This window comes from Metopolophium dirhodum, chromosome 3 (genome assembly GCF_019925205.1).
Source record: "Metopolophium dirhodum isolate CAU chromosome 3, ASM1992520v1, whole genome shotgun sequence".
Lineage (NCBI taxonomy): Eukaryota > Metazoa > Arthropoda > Insecta > Hemiptera > Aphididae > Metopolophium > Metopolophium dirhodum.
Window position 1 is genome coordinate 1,712,064 of NC_083562.1, and position 26,269 is coordinate 1,738,332.

Sequence of the window (26,269 nt, forward strand, 5' to 3'; positions counted from 1 at the left end):
TTAATAAAAATCAGCAAACCTATTGGTTTTTTTTTTTGTACAAACTTTTAATTTGTAATACGATACAATTATTATTACTTTTTCATACGGTGTCACATAAAAATTGTACAAAATGGTGTTTATCACTCAGCCTTTCCGACATCAAAATTACGTATTTTATTGAACTACTTTTCCAGCCTACGTACATTATAGTATCAATTTTAAGCTTTAAACCTATCAATTCAAACCAGGATGTAAGCACTTAGCTTATGTTTCTTAGCAAACTTTAAACCATGCATTAAGTATAATCCCCTAAATGTTTAATACCAGTTAGATAAATAAAAAATAAGTCACAACCGCAAAAATCGATATTATTATATAATATGATAAACCTATAAGATATCAAACAGAAATATGATGTTATATTCCTGAAAGGTTTTTATTCCATAAATATTATTTAGTTAATTTTCAACAAAAAATCAATATTACAAGTAACATAAAAGTTGGTATTGGCTGTATTATAAAATAGTTCCCGGGTCAATAACTCGATAAAAATTGGTCTGCTTTTTTGAATTGATTGCTTCTGTAGCTTTTATATTTTTTATCTATTCATTATATCATCAATAAGTAACGCCAGGTACAATAACAATCAAAATTCTCAAATTATAACGTAATATTATACTTAATAACTTATATAATAACAACAGAGCCGTGACGACTGTAAGTCATACGAGAATAGAATTACGTTTAAATTTTAATGCAACACTCAGGTTTGCGGACCTTGAAATTATATAAGCCCATTTTACTACAAAGAGTTTATTTTCTTAAATTTTTAACTACCTACCTATAACAACCGTTGCAATAAGATAAAGTACTCATACCGTTAAAAAATCGAATTAAACGTTTTTTTTTTCAGCCCAACCACCAATAATAAAAATGTTTTTAAATTAAAGATTTTTTATTTTTCTATGGCTCCAATTAGAAGAAAACTTATTTAATTTTTGGAAGTTACGTAATTTTTGAAATAATGCAGCTCGCTTGGCCTTTACTTTAAATTCACCCTTGAGTAATACACTTAAGTACAAAAATATGATTTAAGCCATCCAATTATACGTAAAAATAACGATGTCAATAATAATGTTATGTGATTTTTAAAAGTCTTCAAATATAAATTATTGTTTTAACCGTGGTAAAAGATCACTTGCAATGATTTCGAGTTCAAGAAAATGAGTATTACCGTCCTTGGTGGCATTTACGTCTAAAATATGTCTTATTGGTTTTATCTATACTAAGATGTACTCTAAGTTTAGAATTTGAACAGTGAGTGGCGTCTACCAGGAATGTTATTCGCACCTGTATAAAGTCAGTTAAATTTAACCGTCTCCAGACATGTTGTGCTTATAATATCGCGTCAATTGACTGCATAATGTATATATACACGTGGCAATGCTAACGTTTCTGTTTGGGAACTATTTAAATCGACTGCACATGATAGGCATATATTATCTATATATATATATATATATATATATATTACACGGATTTAAAGTGAACACAATAAACTTTCTTATAATATTATGGTGTTCCTGACAGCACTCTAATCGTCTATTATCCCATATACGTATATGAGTATAGTAAGAAAGTTAAATTTTCGTCTTAAAGCCTCGCGCGCACGACCACATCTCCGGATGATGTGTGGACTAGACGAGAGGTGGGCTGAAAGATTTAATTAATTTTAGAAGGCTACCTTAAATGCTTATGAAAACCATTTATGCAACACATAACATCTTTGACTTAGACAAATTGCACCGTAATCTTCGTCGCATTATCCGAAGAGCTTTGCCAACAAAAGTTCCATGTGCGGAGGCGGTGGCGGCCGGATGTAACAGTATTGATAATTACTTACTTATCAGAAACTAAGCCGTGTTTATGTGACGACAATATCTGTTTCCAAAATGAACGATACAAGTAGTCCAACAACAACCCTTCCTCGGTTTCCCTGGAGGATATTATAATACGAGATTCGCAGACAGTTTCAAAATGTACAGGAAACTATATTCAGTCATTATACTCGTCAGCCACAATATATAGCTAATACATGGAAACGTTTTCGATCATCATATTGTTTCACCACCCTCACACAAACACTCGACTTGATAATTATACGAAAATCATATAATATACACGTTACAATAGAATTATTTGATATTCATTTTTTCGTTTAATGTAACGTAATTTGATTGTTTTACGCGCGTAGGTAGGTATAGTTATTATTTTTTTTTTTTTGTTTAACAATAATTATAATACAATTATTGAGCATAACTTTGCCATGCCTGTATGTTATTTATTCACGACGTGGACTTTAACCAAAAAACAAATTAAACAACACGCAGCACATTCGACGATATTCGTTTCACAGGATTAAACCCATACGCCGGTCATTTTTAAGTGAATAATCGCACTGCTAATTTTAATTATATATATATATATTAAACTCGTTTCCGTTTGTTCGTTTTTCGAACCAAATCACATAAATCATTCAATTATGATTTTTATTTATAATTAATAATAACAAGTGCTTTGTACGTTTAAAATAACAATGACGAGCACAAACGAAATCGCAGTAGAGCTAAAAATTGTGACGCTAACGGTTTTAATAAATAGTTAATAATATTATGTATGTGTCGACCGATAGCAGTTTTTTGTAACATGCATAATAACGTAAAATATTATTTTATCATAGTGTCATTATTGTACGATTTCTAGTCGCTCAATTGATTATATTATATTAAATAAGATCACTAATTCACGCGTTCCTGTGATTGATTTTGTCCATCAAATGGCGAAAAGTGTTTTCTTTATAGAAATTTAATATTCAGAAATAAATAACAAAGAGGCAGTAGGGAAAAAAACTTTCAATAGCTAAAATAGATTTTTAATAAATACGATTAAAAAAAAAAAAAAAATTCTGAAACTATTAACGTAAACTCTGTTGTTAAAATAAACAACAACAACAACATTAACAAGGAAAAACGATGTAGTCTTTGTTTGGTTCGAAAACCTAATTAAAATTATTATAGTATATAATATAATACAGTACAATATTATACATTACAATTTAAATTCATAAAACTGTTTTAATAGAGAAAGGACACAATATAAATTTCTCCGTACCGTTACCACGTTTGGTTTCTTTCTTACAGTCACCAATTTCGATTTCGTGAACTTACATAAAAGCATAAAACAAAATACAATTTAAATATTAAAACGCAAATCTTGCAAGTTATAAAAAAAATATCCTAATTTTGAATTTGATTACAATTATTGAATTTCAGTCATGTTTATCATTTTATAATTTCAAATGTTTGGATTTTCATGTTTTCTATTTTTTTTTTTTTTTAACAAGTAAAATACTCGGAAATTAGCAACCAGAATTTTGTTGGAAAGCAATTTTGATAAAAAAAAAAAAAAGAAGATAAAACGTAACGTGTGCAAAAACTACTCCCATTAAACAACAGTATCGCTTTATACTAAAGAAGAAAATGATCAGGTCTTTCAGACGAATCCAAACTTAATTTCGATAGTAGTGTATAATAGACATGTACGATGTGCATTATATTAATATGATCAAAATGAATTAAATTGTTTCGATAAATTTATTACCTCGCCGTATCCCTTTCGAGGAAAATGTAACAGAAATGTCATTTTCTTTAGACACAAAAATGTTGCGGGGGACGGAGTGGCCGAGCGGACTAAGGCGTCGGCTGCGACGCAGTCGACCCGAGTTCGATTCCTAGGCCATGGGCGGCATTTTTCTTCGGACAAGTCACAGTGTCCGGAGAACAAGTGTCGCCATCCCCCACCCGGGCATGGCAGATACCTACGGGTGCCCAATCAAAAATTCTGCCAAACTAAACACATACGTGTTCCTCCCCCTACCGACTTAATAACTTACAGTAAAAAATAAAAAAAAAATAAATGTTGCGTTTGATATTAATAAATTTAAAAGTATTTTATATTTTTCGTATAGCATTTAAACATTACGTTTTTCGGTGTTTGTCTGTGTTTTAAAATAAAATATAAAGAACACTTTAAAGCGCATGTATTGTTTTATCACATGAAAACAACTAATGAAATAAAAATAAATGATATGCCTATAGCACTGTTTTGACATTGTTTACCTAAACATGGTTATAAGCTATCTATACAGGAAGAATAGACACTCAATAGTGTTGTTGAATCGTATACCCAAGTCGCCGTGAACGAAAAAAGTCGCGTTGAAAGCATGCACTGTGTATTATACTTAAGTCGACTTTTTTGAAATTAGGCGTATGCGTTTTATTAAATTAGATTCAAACGAAAGCATGCGCACAGGTGGACGTTTTATTTTTATTTATTCTTATAGTAAATGGTATCAATAAATTTAAATATTTTTTAAATAAATAAACTTTTTTCAAAATGTTGTATATAGCTTTCTGTTACATTTAACTACTAAAAGGAGAAATATAATTTATAGTTTATTGTATCCTATACTATTTTTTTTCCACAATACGTGTGAATATGTTCATTATGTTTTATGCATAAACACATTGATGACCGTGATCAGAAATAAAAAATAATAATATGATATTTACAACATAAATGTATCAGATCTAACGCAACTATTGATTTTTAAAAACAACTGATTTTAAATTTTTATTATTATATAATAATAATATACTAATTACAAAAGGAAATCTATAGTATATCATACAGTATTTGATGGGACACATTTTTTTGCAGAGGTCCATTGTAAACTCGGGTAACACTTTAAAAGTTTTCATAAACAAAAAGAAATAGCAAAGCACAAGTGTTTGAAAAACAATAATAATAAAAAAATATATTATATTATTTTATACTTTTATTCTCTAGGTAATTTATATTTGGCCAAGAAAAATGAATATATTACATACAAATATACAATATAATAGGAAAATAAACAAGTTGATTCTATCAGTTGCTCGGAATATTATGGAAATGATGAAAATTTGACATTCTCTAAACGCAATCTACGTTAAATTTTCTACCTCTCAACTTTACGCAATGTAAATCAATTGAAAAGTAATACAATATTTTATAGGGTTTATAGAAATAAAATTGTGTAAAGAAATGGCATTTCGTTTTACAAGCCCTATATATAGCTTTCATACGCAAATTTAAAACCCATGCTATTTAATTATATTACAAACCTCACACGATTCCATAAACTTTGATGTTATATACGGACTTGTGCAACACATATTAGTCATTGGCTCAAGTTTATAGTATATAACCACTTACCGACCTAATCGAATCGATTTTTCAATGTCTGCGCTTTTTAGTTATCCGTCATCGCTGTAAAAAATCAAACTTTCCGCCACCCGTTGTACATCTAAGCCGATGGCTAACCGATTTTCAGTGTTTACTATTTGTATTCTCGGACTTGAGAAGATATTCGGAAAGGTTTTTGGTCGAGAACCGCGAACGATGTTCTAACAACGTCTGATGTATCAATAGCCGACGACAATTTCCGTCAAAAATCTACGTATATAGTTTTTAAATTTTACGTTTTTCATCAAAATGTGTACACCAGCCTACGCGTACCTATATAAAATATATTACATTTAGGTATTAGAACGATTTGGAACAGTCGAACTTCAAAAAACTCGATAAAGCACGGCCAACTTCTTTTTAAGGATAATTAAGAGAGGGATTACAAATTGTGATTTCGTGCTTACAAATACTTGCAAATTTTCAACGACATTTTGGTACAGTCGAAAGCTTTGAAATGCTAAAACGGCCAAGTTAGCCGTGATTTAAACTTTTGAGGATGATTGAAAACGGCTGTCTGTAATTACAAATTACCAAATCGTGCTTACTCAAACTTACGAATGACTTACAAATTGTTGACAAAATTTGGAGCCAAAAATTTCACATCGGGTGGCCAACTTCGTGGACCTCAATATATCAGATATTATAATTTCGACGGGACATTTGAATAGGTACAGTCACTTTATATTTGTGTGGGTTTTCACGCGGAGAAAATGTCATATATATATTTCATTTTTGTCAATGTATATAAAAATAATTACACACACAACTTTTTCGTACCGAACCGAAATCTATGGCAACGTACTTACAATATACTTTCAATTCCCGCGCACTCGGTCCGCGTTCAGTCTTTTTGGGGACATAAATCACTGTCTGAACAGAAACCAAACATCTTTAGTAAATTTATATCGGTACACCGCGAGTTCAATATTTTACGCTAAAACAAAAACTAAAAGTAATACGCGCGCGCGCACGCGCATCGCCATAAACCAATATCGAGTCTTCCTCGTCTTACCGGGCCGTTTTCCGCTTTTCCGAGGGACCGAAAACGAAACAACCCCTGTCGCGAATGGCTTAAAGTTTGCAGCAACTGTCGAGTGGAAAACGCACAAGCCGGCCGACGCGATTTGCATATAAATAATACGCGAACGCCGCTTATATTTACGTTCCAAAAAAAAAAAAAAAATGTATATTTAATTATTACATATTATTATTTTATAAAAACGTCTGGTGTGTGTGTCAATATATTACGATTTCGTTTTCTTTTTTTTTTTTTTAAGTTAAACAAGTATTAACAAAGCATAATATATCAAACGCGTGCATTGACGATTTCTCTAACCTATAATATTATAACGTTATTATGAATTCGAAAATACAAGTCGTTCTCCCGCGCGTGTGTGAGCGCGTACATAATTTACGTCGACGTCTCATAACTATATAACTTTTTTAATTTTGAACTCGTTTTTCATTTTACATATATACGATCCAATTAATTATTACGACGATACACTCACTACCGCTTCCCCACAACCGCCGGCACCCTCGCATTGAAAAAGCCGCCGAAAAAATCTAGTTAAAACGGAATGGTTTGGACGGTTTTTATATTTTTTCTGGGTATCCCAACCGCGATGACGGTATAATAATAACTTGCACGCCGAAACAAACTTAACAACGAGACGCGTAATCCTGTCGTCGCCCGTCCCTCCCAATCATCAACCCCCCCCCCCCCCGCCCCCATGACCGTATACGGAGGGGTGGATACTATCGAATTCGGCCTCTTAGCATTTCAACGGATTTAAAAACTTAAAACTTAATCCGATAGTTTGTCAAATTACACTTTGTTCTCGCGGCAATAAAAGCCCCGCAGAAAAAATTAGACCACTTTCGTCTGTTTTGGCGAACTTTTAAAGTTTTCATTATTCATAGTGCCGCGTTCGTCAAGTGTGCCACGAAACATATTCGCTGTCGTTTTACGAGGTGCATTAATTCGACTATGTGCTTCATAATACGCACATATTAAAACTTGTACAAAATTGACTACTGACGCGTATTATAACAACGGTGCCACGTCAACGAGTCCGTATTTGAGCAACATCGCGTGTAATAAACGTACAGGAATACATAAATATATTATGAGCGCATATAGGTAGGTCGTTTTGACCGGGAAAACAAATCGTAATAACAATAATAATCGACCATTGTGGAACGGCGGTCAGATGACGTACTATATGAGATATAAAATATGTAACGTGGTTAGGTAGTGAAATCCTATGGTGTAGGTACGCCTATATACTAATATAAGATCAGTTCCTCAGACTTATATAATAGAAGACCGTCGAGTCGTCGAGTGGCGGGCGACGTTTAGATTATTTCGGGAAAACACAATCCGGATATCTATTGTTATTTGAACTGTTTTCCGCATTCCGATTGCTGCCCAGACAACAATCGCGCGACCGACAAAAGAGTGGAAGGGTATATACGTCTGAATACGCGGGTTGTTCGGAGCCCGCTGCGGGAGGCTATAATATGACATCAAACGTGCAAAAATGACATGTAATTTGCGCCAAAATTAATATTTTATATAAGTAGGTATAGGTAGTTATTTAAAAACGCCGATCTTATAAAAAATGTTCGATAGTAAATTGTTAAAATATAACGTACACGCAAATAAAAATAGTTTTAATAAATCGGTTGATTATTTTACGATCTTATAAAAAATGTTCAATAATAAATTGTTAAAATATAATGTTTAGTTCTAAAATTAATATATATTAACCGTGGCACACAGGTGTCTGGGATTTTGACACTTTCGTACGATATGGTTTTGGCGCTTTCGCACGGTACAACTTTTTCTTTTCTTATCTCATTTTAGCGCTCGTGTCTTCCACCGCTACACTCGTCGGCTCACTTAGGTCGCTTAATATTATTACGTCACACAAGACGGCGGTACCCAAAACTAGTGGATGATTGCGTTATACATTTGAGAGTCATAGACGACCAATCCGACGGGGTTGAAAAGACGCAGGGCGGAGCTACCACATGCGGTTAGGACCGCACTCACCGAGATTTCTGTATTCAATATATTATTATTATCATTATTATTTGTCGGTGTGGTTTTGTTTGCGTGGTACCTATAATATAATATGCATATTATGATCAGTGGGGTTACCTGCAACCGACGAATGAGTCCGATTTGTAAACAGAAAACCCGAAACGGTGCATGCAAACACTCGGGAGACCGTGAGGCGGTGACGTAATACGTTTGCACACGCGTCGTCAAGTCTGCGGCACACACGGCACGTGCCGAATGTCAAATTTCGTATATGTTTATGAATTTTTTGAAATTCCCACGCGGAACCGCTGCCGTCGGCTTTGTCGCCAGATTTCCCCGGGGTTGTATATTATTATTATTTTTTTTTATTATTATTCTCTGTTATTTCTTTTCCGCGCCGATCCGCGCAATTCACTCTCGCGCCCGTAATCGTCGGTGTCCGCGCAAAGTTTTCGTCGAACTTTTCAGACGGCGGCGGCAAAGGACGGACGAGGGACTTGGAACGGGTGGCGGAGAAAAAAACCACTCGCCGAATACGGAGCAGCGGTAAAACACGTAATCCGTTTTCCGTCTTTATGTGCAATATTTTTTATAATAACAATATTATTATGTATATTTCGTTGCCTACCGTTCCCGCGAGAGAGGTTGTACGCTGAAGTATTTTTCAGTTTTCACTTGTCGACCACGGGCCCGATGTAACGTTATTACCACAGTATTGTGATGGAATTCTCTCTCCTTCCCGGCCCCCACCTACCTTAACATTATCCGCGCGTATTGATTCCCTGAAATCTTCCGTGTCGTCCGCCCTCTCCTTCCGACGTATGTACGCGCACAGAAAACGAAAAAACAAAAAAGTAGTTATATCGCGAGTTAATGCCGGTCTGGGTTTTCACTTTAAAAAAAAAAATCAACTCGGTACTCGACGGCCTGTTCAATATTTCAACGAGTTTTTCCACAAAGTTTAAGTTGCGATTCTCGGATACATATTTTATAGGCCGAAAAAACGTTCATCGGGAATTTTCCAATATCATTATTATTTATCGTCATAAATACGGCAGTCCGCACGTCACGATATTATCACTGTTTACACCTGCAGCAGCAGGTGGGTGCGTATTATAGTCGCGATGACTTATCACCGTTACGGTGGTACATAGTCGCGGCCTGGGCTGTCGCTGCAGCCGGTGGTCGGGGGAGGGTTCTCTCGATGGCCGTAGCCATTTTCCTCCAAAAACGTAACCTAACCGTTTTCCTCCACTGTTCATTTTCCTCGAATAATAAATAAAATAATAAGATACCTAATTAATATAAATAATTTATACATAACAAAAAAAAAATAAAATAAATTGATTATAATATAATATTTTTTTTATAATTATACGACATTTCAGCAACAAATTAAAAAAACCAAACCTGTTTAAAGAATAGTAAAATTAGACATAATATGAATAATGATTTTACTTGTTGTAATAACATATACCTAGAAATGTCTCTGTTTTGTAATTTAATTATTGCATTGTCGATGATTCCACGACGTTTAACTAGGCGCAAAATAAGCGCAAAATGTGATCCTAGCCTTACTCTATCTTTATAATACGGAACGTAATACTACAACACAGGCTAAAATATTGGAGGAAAATAGACATACTTTTGGTCAAAAATAATGGGGAGGAAAATGGAAACCAACGTTTTTTTATTTGGAGGAAAATGAACAGTGGAGGAAAACAAACGGTATCTCGTTTTTGGAGGAAAATAAAACCGCCCCTCTCGATAACTCGATCGAAACGCACCCTGTACAGCGTCTCGTTGTCCGTGTCTCGGCGTTTATTGAGCACGTGCATATTATTAAACACTTTGACGTTATTATTTATGCGTAAAACGTGAATAGTTCCTTCGCGTGACGTGCAAGCGCGTGTTCGCCGGGACCTCAAAACGTGCAACGAAGTCATGACGCACACGAGTCGTCGTCGGTTTTTTGGGGATGGACTTCAATACTTTGCTGGCCGCGGGCCGTCTCGAAAACATGAAAAAATCCTTTACTTTCCACGCAACGAGCGTCGGCAACGGTGAGATTCGATATCAAATTACTCTAGAGGGACGCGTGCGTGTTTTCGAAAAGTGTGGGATGATATTATTATTACTATCGTCTTATATAATAATACGATCCACCGAAATCCGGAAAAACACAGCTCCAAAACGAACATCGAATCGCTCGATTTCCGGACGACTGTTGGGTACCTCTGATATACGATGAGAAACTATGAACGGTAGACGTTATATCTACTATAGTACCCAATTTAATTCCAGTAAAAGCGCTCAATAAGTGTGCGTGATTGGCGGTGTTTAATACAGTCCATACTAAAAGTGTCGCAATATCTAGTCAGTGTGGAGGGCTAGACGATATTTTTATTCACTTCTTTGACGTTAGTTTTCTCTCTCTCTCTCTCTCTCTCTTAATACAAAGTATAGGTGAAGAAATCCAACAGGGCTATAATATAATAATAAAAAATTGTCCGCGGTGGATTACAATTATAACCTGGTTTGCTATTTACACCAAATTTTAAATATCATCATAAAATATCGTTTGAAGTGTGTAAACCCTAAATTTCTAATAAGTAATAAACGAAATGATCCGGGGCGAATGTCAACCGATAGTTACTTTGATCTGAGTACCATGTATGTAGTTGACGAAACGAAGAAAACCATAGATACGGCGTTTCTCGCATAATTTCATATCCAGTGACTGATAACGAATCGCAATCAAACAAAAATTAAGTGTGACGTTATCAATTTATTTATAATTTATTATTTTTATTATTTTCGCGACATCCATTTAAATCCTATAGTATGCTCATACCTAATTCTATACGTGGCAGAGTTTACATTTATGATTGCTGAGAAGTAAAAGTAAAATATTATATTAAACTTTTAACTGAACTTCCAAATCGCGCAAATCATACACCGCCTATATTACGCATACATTTTACTTGTTTTAAAACAATTCTATTGGCGGCTACTATTACACAACCACTTACACAATCCTTTACTACTAAGGCAGTGTTTCCCGTTAAGAAGGACGAATAAAGATAAATAAATACCGGGCGAATTCCTGGAACATAAATCCACTTTGATGTGAATTCACAAGGTTATTTACCGAAATCAAATTACTTATTATGACCGTAGGTCGTTTATTCAAAACGATTATTTTCCAAATCATCAAACACAAGTTCCCGTAGACTATACACACATAATATTATATAGGTACTACTAGATTCCCACTCCGTCGAGATCACATCCGTCCGAAAAACGATCCGATCGGAAGCTGTTGTGGCGAGACAATGATATTTCTAAAAACCGGATGCATCAAAATCAGTAAACGAATATTTTTCCTCGGTCACCGCGTGTGTTCTTCCGGACTCAAAACTCCTCTCTTCTCCGTAACTGTTTTTCTACAAATATTGATTTCGATCGCAGAATTATGTAACAATTTAATATGTGCTCTCGATTGCATTACAAACGGTATAAATCAAAAAATGTATTCCCTCACATTATATAATATAGGTTTATCCCAGACATGTCCCGTCAAATAGGACGTACGTACATGGACGTTTCCCCGTACGGAGACGAGCAATAAACATTTTGAGTACAGTCCACTTGCCTGTATCCTCTCTCCCCCTCCCCCCTCGTGGAATTATAGTTTGTCCGTCGAGTTTTTTTGTGTACGTTAAAAAAACGGAATCTTCTTCTTATTTCGGTTTTTAATGTTTGTACGACATCACAACGTATACATTAGTTTTCGTTATTTATATTTTTTTGGTTTGACGTTTCTCAAGGATAATTATTTTTTAACAATACTCATGGAATACAATATACAAGTACAATTCATGTACAATTATAGAAATATATAATTACAACATTTTAAGATACACAAAAAAAATAAATAGGTATATTATGCAAGAAGAGTGATGCATGTCATACACGTCTGAACACTAAAATTACCTCTATACAATACAAACAGATTTTGTTCGTTAGCACTAATTGTCGAAACATATTTTGTATTATCTTAGTATACGTCATGTGATAATGGTCAAATAATCTGTATACTAGAAAGTCTTCAATTAATGCATAATATTATAATTACACGGTTGAACGTTGTAAAATTTAAATATTTATTACACACCAATAGAAAATAATTAGTTCTTAAATTCGTGAACGTGCGTGTATGGTATTTTAATTTTTAAACCCAACTTCAATCAAGGATTAACTTCTGATAGCGACGGTTCGTCACTTTTATGGATTTTGTTTTTAATATCAAACCACTCCGACTGACCAATCCGTTCGCGTAGGTAGCAACCACACACGCGGTGACCCACTTGGTCGCATATTTTTTTTTTTTCATATATATATTAGAGGTGGTTTATGCCAGAACATAATATTACCTAGTAAACTTTTATACTTAACTGTTATTTATGATGTTTAAAACTTTTGTCAGGAACATTTCCCTTATATTTTCTAACGTATTATTCACCCGCCTGTTACCCGTCTCCCATTTAACAATTGTTTCACCGCCGTAAAACGTTGTAATTAGCCATGTCATTTTAGTTCTGCGTTGTTTTTTTTTCGTGTTTGTTTTGCATTACACTAACCACATTAAACATCTGTTCGGTTAATCACCGCGAGTTTATACACACGGAATATGATGTATTCTAGTAACGTCTTGGGATGTAATTATACAAAAAAAAACATAACTCGTTTATTTCTTTTCGTAATGCAATTATTATATGTTTTTTTTTTAAGTGAAATACGATAATTCAGGGTAAAAATAGTCAGGCAGGATTATAATGTTTAAAATACAATTTAAATCAACTACAAATAATTAGGAACAATAATTCTGAGCTGAGTTATTTGACCAAAAAAATAGTCAAGGTTTCATACCAATATGAGTTTGCCAACTGTTTTAACATTGCTTTATACAATTATCGTTTTTTACCATTCCATCGAATTTCTACTAAAATTATTAACAATGTTAATTTAGAAATTGGTTATATTATATAATATGTTAAACACATGTCCCACTATTAATAATATTAAAATCACGACTATAATGTCGACAACAAATTTAACACTATGTACCTATCAAATCTCTTTTGGATGATGTCACAAAAAATATGATTAAGTTAATATTGTATCAAATAGGTACTGTACCCATCAAACTTAATATACATAGGTAACAAAATAATAAAAACAGATACAATATTACCTTATTATAATATAGTAACAAAAATATCAACAGATGCAAACCCTACAATGCATAGTGTTGCTTGTGAACAACAATGTTTTTAATAGCTTCTAATACCTAAAAAATACTTCTGGAATGTTGCCTGTACATTTTTATTCAAGTTAAAAATGTTTAATTAAAAATTATTTAAAAACAAAGAATTATTTATTCATACTTTCGTGCTTCCGAGGGATTTTAAATTGCACAAAACAACGGAAGATTCACATTTGCACATATTAGTTTAACATTTTCCTTTACTAGAACATATTTTTATAACATTGGGTCTTGACCACTTCCTTCGAAATCTGAGTATCTGGCTTATACTTTCCCTAAATGATTTGTAAAAGTCCGACACATAATCCACCAGTATATATTAAAGGCAATGGACAAACACACCAAACTATAATATATCATAATTGTGGCAAAGAACCATATAATTATAACCAAGTCTACAGAATTGTTTATTCTTAATTGAAACACTTGGGCCATTTGGCTTCTATCAACGTCAATTATAGTAACATCCTCTGATGTCAGTATGTCGCTAATTATTCACAGAATCAAAATTAATAACAGAAACGGATGCAATTTTGAAATGTAACACTATACCCGCAATATAGTTTGATAATATTAAAATTATGAAACTATAATAATCACATTATCAAATCGTTAACACTACCTGTAAGCTGTAACATATAAATAATATATAGATTGATATACTCAAAGTGATTTTATTATGATTAAATTTAAGTTCGGGAGCTTAATATTTTATTACGATTTTACTTCTTTTTCGGTTAGTGGATAACTTTTTTGAATTATTCATAAAAACATCAATTTTAAATCTATAATAAATATAATAATTAATCGCTATTAAATGATGATTACAAATAAATATATATACCTATCAAAGTTATAAAACTTCTTAGACATGAGTCTTATATTTTTGAAATCTCTCGGTATTAATTATCGTTCTCGTAGAAATTCATGGTTTATAGTTACACTATAAAAAATAGTACCATATTTGAGTTCTTCGAAGTAAATTATTCAAGTTTATATCAGTTTGGAAGCTATACACAGCAGCAGTATGTATAATAGTTCCGTAAACAATGCTCATAATTTCTTCATATTGCTGCATAAAGTTTATACAACTTTTCCTGAATATTTACTCGTCACTCGTCTATATGCAAAATCTTAAATTATATTTAATAATAACAATAAAAATAAATTGATGTACATAGGTACATATATTTCTACGACATTTCCATTATCATATATATTTAAATACTATACTTAAAAAATCAATAGCAAAAAAAAAAAAACCGTATCAGTAAACACTATTATAAATATATACCTGTCAAAATTATGTTACACTGATATTATGGTTATTGAATATATTTTTGAAGCGCGTTGAAGTAATATTAAACATACAAGTGATACAAATTATAAAATTATTGTGGGTGACTTTTTTTATAAACGTAACAATAATAAATTAAATTCTATAATAATCAATCGAAACATAACAGTTTAGTAAAATATTAGTTTTTTTAATTTAAGTAATTTCGATCGTTGGGTTTGAGAATATTAATTCTTATCGTATCTAATCGATTTGTAAAATCAAAATCAAACCCTACATATTGTTTTTTAAAAAATCATAATCCTAATCTTTGTCGTGATTTCAAAACTGATTGATCACACAATCCTCTAATTACGATCACCGATTAATGACAAATTATTAAGTCTTTGGTTAGATTTTGATACCATCATAAATAATATACAAAAACGTAATAATGACTATATTTTTCATAAGTCAGAGTCAACACAATTTCGTTGGAGAGTGAACGTACTGATTAGTATTTAGTTTGAAGAACATACTTGATTATCAGATTTTGTGGTATTACACTGGATATGAATGTTCTTTATAAAATGCTTATTATTTTTCAATTCATCGTACGGTTACGGATATTTTTTTATAAGTATAATGAATTCAGATAAATTCACCACGTGCGATCATCTACTTACCGATACATCGTCGTATATTACCTGTTGCGTACTACTCATAGCCATTAAAATTATGAAATATAGAGTACTCATAAGACCCACGCCAATAAAATATTTAAGTACCAACATCTAACGTTATTGTCCAATTATCCCTTTTCGACAAATATTGCAACCGGTCGGGATAAAATGTTTTTTTTTTTTTTTTATACGACAGCTTGTTAACGTTCCTCGGTGTAAATTATTTTGTCAAAGCTAACATTTCAGTTGGACAAAACAAGTCAAACCCCACCAACGAATGATAATAATAATGTTTTTTTTTTTTGTAAAGTGTTGACCGTGAAATATATTCTGATGACGTTGAAATGATATTATAACTACATCAGTGTCCCCATTGTTTTTTAAGTCCTCGGCATATCCACAACAATAGTGAAAATGGCATTTCGCGTTCTTTTATTTTTTTCATATTCACAAGGTTTGTGTTGAATTGCTGATGTATAATATTATAACGTTTGAAAATATAACTGAAAAAAAAAACTGCGTTATGTGTTTTAAAAACACACGGGGCCGTCTGTTAATAATAATAATAATAATATGTCCTCGAAACTAAATGATTACGTAAACAATAATTGCACGTGTATTTTTTTGCCCAATTCTTATACTTCTTGCTCGAGTGAGTCGTCAAGCCTTTGTCAGCGAAAAATTCTTATGGCGAAATCATATCTGGGTTTCCGTTAACCCATTGAAAAATATTCAGGTGCAGCACAATCGCACATTGGTCGTCTGTTGTCATCGCAGTATTATACTGACTTACGACCTTTGAGTGCAACACACACGCCGCAGACTAGTAGACCTTATAATAATATCATCTCACATACGACTGCAAGTAACAGAGATATCGAAAAAAAATATTTTTAAACTGCAATTTACGTGTTTCGTGATTTTTTTCTCAAACAAAATCCACATAGATGAAATTCATTCTGGTTTCAAAATTAGTGAGATAGATATTTGATTGAAACCATTCATTATAAATAGGTACCAATACGATTTTTTCATAAATACATTTCTATCGCATATTTCAGAAAAAATATGGATTCGACTAAATGCAATAGGTACCTATAGTATATTGCTGAAGTATGATATTTTAATATAAAAAGTTTGTTTTGCACGAATTGTTCAAAAAAAAATGTATATTATATTCTTTTTTATAAAGTTATTCATCTATTTATCTATTTTTCCGAGATTTATATATCATGGTACATTTTGTTCATAATATACATACAATTTTAATATTTTGCGCATACTTTTTATTTTTTATTACCTTTCAACACTACCGTTTAACGCATATACATAATTGCAGTAAATGTATTTTATTACCTCGCTAGGTTTTTCTTTCCATGATTTCACATATCTTGTGATTTTTAGTGCATATTTCATGGTTAGGTTAGCCTCTTGCCTATACCATCCACGGTGTTATTGCAAACCATATCTCATTTTAAATTCCATATTTTTCGATTTAAATAACGTTTGATTTTGATTGATACGCGTTTACGTTTGAAAATAAATTCAATTAAATCGTTATTTTTCCTAAACCAAAATCATCAGTAACAAACAAATAAATTGTAAAATTGTAATATTTTCCCTAGTTAAATATGGTATGGAGTTTTTTATTTAAAATATATATTTCAAAAGGTTTAATTATTTTTAAAATAGCATTTATTTTACAAGCGATTAACTACGATAAAAAATATGTAAAGTACACAAGTTTACACATTCCGTGATTGTAAACTGTACATTTTAATATACTATTTATGTGTTCAATGATGCGATAGACAACACAATATAATACATAATATAATCCGATTTAGGTTAATTACGTTTTAAAATTAATATGTCCATTGTACATAACATAAAAGCTATGCCTAAAAAAAACACGAAAATGCATTTTATTTAAAAAAAAAACTGCTCGGTTAAAATCTATTTGAACTACAAAATACAAAATATATATGAAATACTTTATTTTAAATACTGCCCGTCCCTGATTAAAGTTTTTGTTTGTGTTTAACGAGGCTTAATTATGTTGTTTGTTTGACTTTTATGAACGATGTTGATTCAGATCGTTAATTACAAGATTACGGTTATTGTTAATCCATCACGAATAATGTAGAAAAAAAATACAATTAATTGTTTGTGAAAATTACTACTCATTTTTAAGAAATACAATAATGTATAATTAAATTTAACTGATATGCTCACATTTTAAAAGAGAAATGGGTTAAATTTTTGAGCCACTATTCAACACGGTTATTTATTTTTAAATATATCAATACAAAATATTTAAAATTTAAATGGAAAATATTAAATATAATTAATGTTGTCATAATCCTGTCATTCAAATTGCATCAAAACTAATATTTACTTCCATTTCGTTTAAAAATTCAAAATATGATCCATAGCGCACTATTATAATATTTATTTATCAATTTATACACAAAATAAAATATGCTCAATTATTCGTGATAATAATTTATGTTTCGTATTCCAATTCAACTAAAGTAATCTCCTAAGGACATTTTAAGTGAATATAAATCACACTATTTGAAGGTCCAGTACCAATTATTACCCCCAAGAGCACTTTCGTCAAGCCTGCCTGCATTTATTTCGAATAAATATTTTACTACGCATTATCAAGGGTTTTTAAAACATTTTTCAGAATATTCCCATCATGCTATTTAATTTCATCAGTTCCACTTACGATTCGAATGCCTATAGCTAATAATATTATTAGGTAAACTTTCAAATGTTTACCTCGCAAAATCAGTGATGGTCATCGTGGTCTTGTGCAACATTTAATTTAATTAAATCTCACAAACAATATAGAAAATTAAAACAATTAATCAAAAAAAAAAAAAAATGGGTTATTACTGATTAGTGAAGGTCAACACGGTAAAACGGTAATGGGAAGCACACACGCGCTAGCTACCCTGAAAATCGGCAATTATAGGACTTTTCCGTGTACGAACACCACCGAGGAACGGGTTCAACACGAATGGAAACGACAAAAAAAATAGAAAAAAATATTGCACCTCCTAAGTGAATTTACGCACCGACGTCGTCCCGTTACCTGTTACGCGCTCAAGTCCTCGTCGAGGTCTACAATTACATTTTGAGTAAGTACACACAAACCAACACGCGGCAGACGTCAGAACTTTACGCCACAATTATTATAGTTTTAAACTTTTTACTTTGCGCATTTCTCGGCGGCGATTCTAGAGATTCATTTAAATTACGTGCGCTATTCGTAAGTTTTATTTAATGTTTTAGCGGGAGGCACACAAAAGGAAAACTTGTACGAAATATTTTATAGGTAGTATTATCGCGGAATGAGACGCCGCCGCCTCCGCAGACGTCGGGCCGGGTTTGCTTTCTTTATTATTATTATTATTATTATTATTATTCCACCTTGGCGGAACGAAACAAATCAAAAATTCAAACAAATCCCAAACGGCAGTGGCGGCGGCGGAGGAGTTATTGGAATACATTTCGGCCACTTAACCGTGCTTTGTTTGTTTTTTTTTTTTTTTTTCACAATCGTACAAATCACTGAGCCGAGCGTGACGTCAATAAACGCGACGAAATAAATGCGAAAACTTTCCGACGAAATTCTTGTTTAATACCGTAGTTGTGTTGCGTTTCATCCCGGCGGCGGCGGCGGCGCACCGGTTTGCTGTAAAACAATATTTTCGATACGACGTTATTATATTGTTCTCCACGAAGGTTGTATTATATTCTATGTACAATAATAACGGACCCCTACACCCCCCCCCCCCCCATCGATTATCTGACGTATGAATCTTTTGCAGTTTCACTTTTGTATAGCGCACATTAGACCACCGATGACTTCGGGCTAAAAGCCGTGTAATATAGTAACGTTCTTGGCCCGGCGAGGAAGGTTAGCAGCACTGAGCTATACTATATAGTATCTATCGAGATAAGCAACAATCTGCGCAATTTAACGTGTATTTTGTTACATTTTATTATATTGCGTAGTACCGTTCCGTTGACGATTATCGATAACAAATTGTTAAGTTTTTCGTTACAAACATCACCTATATCACGGGTATAACAGCAATATTAACATATTATATTAGAGACATTTTTTTTTCGTGCGAGTCTTTTATGCAGAAGTAAGTCCTCTAATCGATATATAAAGCCGTTTTTGTTTTACCCATATCTATCGTTGAAAATTCCCCGAAAACGTCGTCATCGTCGAAATGTTTCCCCGACGCGTTCGTCAAAAACCTGCAGCATTCACCACGACAAAATTATCAAAAGTTATAAATTTTTTTTCGCCTAGACTTCTGCGGGATAGGTACCTCGCTTGTATGAAAAACGGCCGGTCGCCATTTATTATCGACTACCCCTCTATACGTATCGCAATGATAAAAATATGTCGAGAGCGGTCGTCTTGTACGGCCAAGGCCGCATAGGATAATGTTTATACAAAAAACAGACCGCCGAGTACATTTTAATACGACGTGATGATGCGCGCATGCGCGATTTTAGTTTGCAACCGTCGAGTGGTTTTTCCAGCGAACACAGAGGAAGTAGTACGAAACTTGTATTGTGGCCCCGTATGATTAGGTGTTTCGTTACAAACATCACTTATAAATCACAGGTACATTAATATCAATAACAATACTAACATAATATTTTAGAGACATTTTTTTTTCGTGCGAGTCTTTTATGCAGAAGTAAGTCCTCTAATCGATAAATAAAGCCGTTTTTGTTTTACCCATATCTATCGTTGAAAATTCCCCGAAAACGTCGTCATCGTCGAAATGTTTCCCCGACGCGTTCGTCAAAAACCTGCAGCATTCACCACGACAAAATTATCAAAAGTTATACATTTTTTTTCGCCTAGACTTCTGCGGGATAGGTACCTCGCGTGTATGAAAAACGGCCGGTCGCCATTTATTATCGACTACCTATTATACGTATCGCAGCAATAAAAATATTTGCCGAGATCGGCCCTGGCCGTAATGTTTATACAAAAAACAGACTGCCGGGTATACATTATAATATGACTACGTGATGCGCGCATGCGCGATATTAGTTTACAACCGTCGAGTGGTTTTTCGAGCGAACACAGAGGAAGTAGTGCGAAACTGTTATTGTGGCCCTTTGTAAAAGTTTCTAAATCTACTCGTATATACGGTTTCCGCTCGCGTGGTTTTATATACCAAGGAGCCGACGGTAAGTGCGTGATAGATAACAACGGTTGATGTCTTTCGGCTCTAAAAACTCTCAACCATGTGAGTATATTAAAATTTCACCTTCGCGCGCGGCTCCATAAAACTACGTTTAAAAGTTAACTTTGGACATTTTTATGTACGTTTAAGTCGCTTTGAGTAGCGCGGCCGTATACCTACGCCACTGCAGCCGCCGAGACTTTAATTGTAATGCTCTGTCGTAATATAGGCGGAAAACTTATCGCGAGTGCGCTTTTCCCGCACGTTCTGAATTAACATGGTTTTTTTTTTTTTTTGTAGAAACGGAAGGAATTACGGTCTTCAGCGTCACAATTGTATTATAATATAGTGCACTCTCGTCGGTTTTCATAAAAAAAAAATCAATTCAATTTTACTCCGCTTTTAAATTTTAAGTCTCATAACAAAACACAATTAAACGCACGTTTTATCACCGGCTTAAACTTTTGAATCGTGGTAAAAATTAATTTTAAAAAAAATCACAGACATGAAATAATCCTATTCGATACGAGTCGTAATAATTAAAATCATAGGTGTAATCAAGCACAGACGTTTTTGTTTACTAGGTATAATATCTATGCATTCGTGTAAAAACGATTAGAACTATTAATATTCTAAAATATAATGAACATAATTTTATGTTGATTCAGCTATTATATGACTGAATAGTTATTTTATATGCTTATTTAAGTTTATCTTTAGACAATATAAATACAAAATAACGTATAATTTACATTAGCATCTCTGGTACACACTACGCGAATCCCGTAATTAAAATGTCTAGAACAAAGCCACGAGCAAACAGAAACTCATTGCTTTCATTTTTCTTATAAAACATAACAATAGAGTTTTGTATTTACTTAAAAACTGAAATAATATAATTGCACAGAATTGATTGTTAATTCAAAAAATAAAAACAACCACCTACATTATATTTATGATTTGTCAGCTTCGGTTACTCGGCTGTTAGGACAGTTCTAAAATAAAAAATACTGAAATTCAACAAACCATTTAAACAATGATAAACCGCCGCTTTAACATTTTTAATATTTTTTTTATTCTATACACTTAACTCAAAACTTCACTGACGTCATCGTACATCTCATATCCACCATCACTATATAGGTATACTCTTTTAAATTGATTACATTAATTAAATCCGAATTAGATGTATTAAAACATTCGAACGAAATAATTATTTAAAACTATACGATAAGTAATAGATAAGCAACTCCTTGAAATTACTAAATGCGCGATCAAAAAACCAATACAACAATATCTCTTATCACTAGCAAAACTGATTAGCGTATATACGAGATTGACAATTATTTTTAATCGTTAATCGGCATAGTTTTAAATATACTGGAGAACATTTAGTACAAGCCCATGGTTATCATCAAATTGTAATTAAAACAATATTCTGTCTAAAAATACAAATCTTTTAAATAATATATTATTGTTTCAATAAGCACAATACTACAATAATTAGTGTGATAATCCACCTATATTCATATAATATATAAATATATACATACTTAAATGAATATTTTGGTTACGAGTTATAGCTCTGTAACCACAAATTAACATATCCAAATCACCAAGACATGTTCTTAAGCACACAGTGGACTAGCGAAGTGGGGTTTAAGGGGATTCCACACTTCCAGTTTTTGGAGCACAATAGACCTTTATATAGGTTCCAACGCGCTAGCTTGAGTTTTACGCCGATGTTAATTTGGAATTCTTTGAGTCAGAATAATAAAAAAAAAACTTTAATTGTATTTATTTCCAGTGAACTTTCGATTATTCAAGATTTTTCTATAACAATAATAAATTAAAAATATAGCTTGAAGGATCCAAAGTTGATAAACAAAAAAATAAAATCTGTTCTCAAAATTATTATCGGTGTAAAACTAAAGTCGTTACGTTGGAAAGCGTAAGGTGTATTTTTCATCAAAAAACGGTATTGTGGAATTCCCTTCAGTGTACCTATTATCAATTCAGTGAATCCTGTCCAATAGAAATCGAGCAAATACGAACCCGTCAAATAGATGTATTAGTATTATTATTATAATTTCTTTCTTTTTGAAAAAACTGAATTTTGGCTTTTCATTACCAGCCATATGTAGTTTGTTTCTGATTATTACCGTTTGTTTGTAATATCCATCAATCATTAATAATTATATTATATTACAACTTAATTACATAGAAAAATATTATTTTAAATTTACGCTGAAAAAAAAATTATTAGACCAATACATGCCAAGCCTAGAAAATCCACCAGTGCATTAATAACTTAAATCGAAAATATATTAAAAATATAAGTTTTCTTTTTTCAATTGCATCAATATTCATGTTGTAATCATACACTACACAATGTAAACCATTCTGTTCACATCTGCACGCTTCGGCTTCGAGCTGTATGTTGTAAAATATTTTTGTTTTTATTTAACTAAAGACTATTTAAAGCAATCGGCGTTCCTATATTAAATATTTATACTCATGTTTTGTACATATTCTTTAACTACTGTCCATAAACAGCCTGTTATTAATCCTGTTCCTGGTGAATTAGTGGTGATTCTATGTTTTGCTAATACTAAAACGGTGCCTAGTGAAACGGATATTATCTAAAATTGGGGGATAGGAGTATAGGTCGTAGGATACATTTCATGTCGGGTCGAATTAATTAGTTTAAAAAAATTAAAAATGTTTTCATCGTACAATAAAGAAAAAAATCGAACAATAACAAAACGACGTATGATCGATGAATTATTGCGTAGCACTACTTTGATTACAAATAAAACACATTGCGGAAACGATTTTTCGACGAATTACAGACGTTAGTTTTGGCTTAATGTTTTTCCGAGCGGCCTTTGCCGGAGATGATTTTTTCGTTATTTTTTTACCTCGGAGCTTGGATTTTGCGTCTGTCTTTGACCGCTGGCCTTGCGGTGTATAAAATACCGGCGTGCACTTAAATATATCAAAACCAAAAAGCAAAAATAAAAAGGGAGAGGTCCTCTCCTCCAGCGCAAATGGTTCCCAAGAGATTCGGCTCGTAAAAACGTCGCCGGGAGCTGCACAAGGGTTTGTCGGGATGACGGTGGGAAGACTGTTATCCATGCGCGGTAGGACAGCAAAGAGGTCGTAGTACTCCGGGCGAGGAAAAGTATGCTCTTTGGTGGTGGTTGTGGTGGTGGTGGTGGTGGTGGTGGTGGTGGTGGTGGTGGTGGTATGTGTGGTGGCGCACTATACCGCTAATACTACTACCGTGGTGGTAAACGGATGTCATTATTATTATTATTATTATCATTATTATCGTTATTATTGTTATTATTGTTATTGTTGTTGTCTTGTTGGCAGACAATTCGTATATCGGTAACGACCTGAAACTTTGGCGGCTTGACAGAAGACAGACCGGCGTTTACTTCTGCATAGCCAGCAACGGTATACCACCCGCAGTCAGCAAGAGGATAACGCTGAGCGTTTACTGTGAGTATTGCAATGTTGAATTTCTAAAATAAATAATAACATCAATAATAGTCACATGGCAAATCGACCTGGTACAGTATTTGTTTTACCCATTATCCGTAAGATTATTGTTATCAATCAATGCGAGCTCGAAATAATTCATCACCGCGAATACCCGAACCCGCCGACTGCAATGTTATTATTAGTGCCATAAAACACATTTCGAAGCTTTGGTCGCAATTTCCTATGAGACGTTTTCCATACGACCCAACACGATAATGTGTATTATTATGTGTGTACTCGTCTGACGGTATTTAAATGATCGCGTTTCGCTCGGTTTCATCACGTCGCGTGTCGTCCGGATTATTAGGTACACAATCCTATATTATTCGACCAAGGGTTAAACGACAGCCAATAAGGTAAATACTAAATATTGATTTGATTTGCGTGTGTGTGTGTGGAACGAAACAAACACGTAACGTCAAGGTATAAACGTCGATAAAAGCACGTAGGTAAAGGAACCGGTGAACAGAATTGGTCGGTGGGTCGGGTACGAGCGGATTAAATCGAAAAGTGGTCTAATGTTATCGTTATTGTGTACGGTAAACCGCAGTCGTGTAATAAAAAGAGAACTCGAATAGAGCACGAAAAATCGGCTTTCATGTAGAAAAAATAGATCCCAATAGTGGTATTGCGGTCCAAAGCGTATATTGTAGTCAGTATTTTATTTTAAAATGGTTCGTGCGCACCAATTAACTGTATTTTATTCGTTATACTTACTGTTTAGGGCTCGACGATGTTTATGGCTGTTTTAAAAATTCGATTAGTGTGTAGGTTGCGTTCGTCGTGGCGGACCCCGATAAAGTGTTAGATGAACAGATGTCGGAACAACAATGTATTATCATCATGACTAGGGCTAGGGCCTTCATGCCCTTAAAAACCTTATTTATGCATGCACTTATGCCCTAGATAATCACTAAATATGCTATTAAAATATGATTTTGAAATAAAAATCATATTACATATTGAATAAAACTTTTTATTTTAATATCTATAGATTATATTTTGAAAGTTTTAAATTTAAATTTATAATAAACACCTTGTATATTAACGAATAATTGATGATTTTCTTTTCCGATTTTTTTTCTTCTTACATTGAGTTTTAGTGAATCACGCATGTGGTGTATACCAATAAGTAACAATACGTACGATGGCGAGGAAAACAAACACTAATTTTAGATGAATGAAAAATGGTCAAACATGCAAAATATGCTAATAATACTATACATTTTAAATATAAACTCACAATGCTATGAAACAAATTTCTATATTGCTTAGCTATTTTTTTAATGATTATTTAAAAACATGCAAACTCCTAGAAGTCCTAAGTCCTAATCATGACATTATAGACACTTAACCATTAATAACACAATATTATATAGGTACTACATAGTTATTTTAATAGGTATTGACACTGTTTGACTATTAAATGGGTACATATTTTATAAGTCATGTCTTCGATCGACGACGATCACTTGACGTTTGAAGAACACCTACGTCTAGTTGGTTGATAAAACGCTATAAGAGTATATTCCTTAAAAACACTCGTGCAAATCGCCAGAAGAATGAATTGAAAATGAGAAACGAGTTAAAGAGAAAAAAAATAGAAACAATTTACGTTTATTATTGAAAACTGTAGGTACTTGGAAAAATATAACTAAGCCAAAGAAAGAAACACATAGCCCGTAAAATCGATTAGGTACCGACGTTGTTCAAACTTCGGTAGCCATATTCATCGAAACTTTCCAGTCTTCATTCTGTTTGGTATTTAAGTTTTGAAATTAAAAACATGAAGCGTTCTAATAGTTATTTCTAAATCAAACT

The 26,269-nt window shown here is 33.0% G+C and overlaps 1 pseudogene; it reads left to right on the plus strand.

Moving 5' to 3' along the window:
- The window catches only part of LOC132941754 (lachesin-like), a 241,880-nt pseudogene that overhangs the window by 158,164 nt on the left and 57,447 nt on the right, over window positions 1–26,269 (plus strand).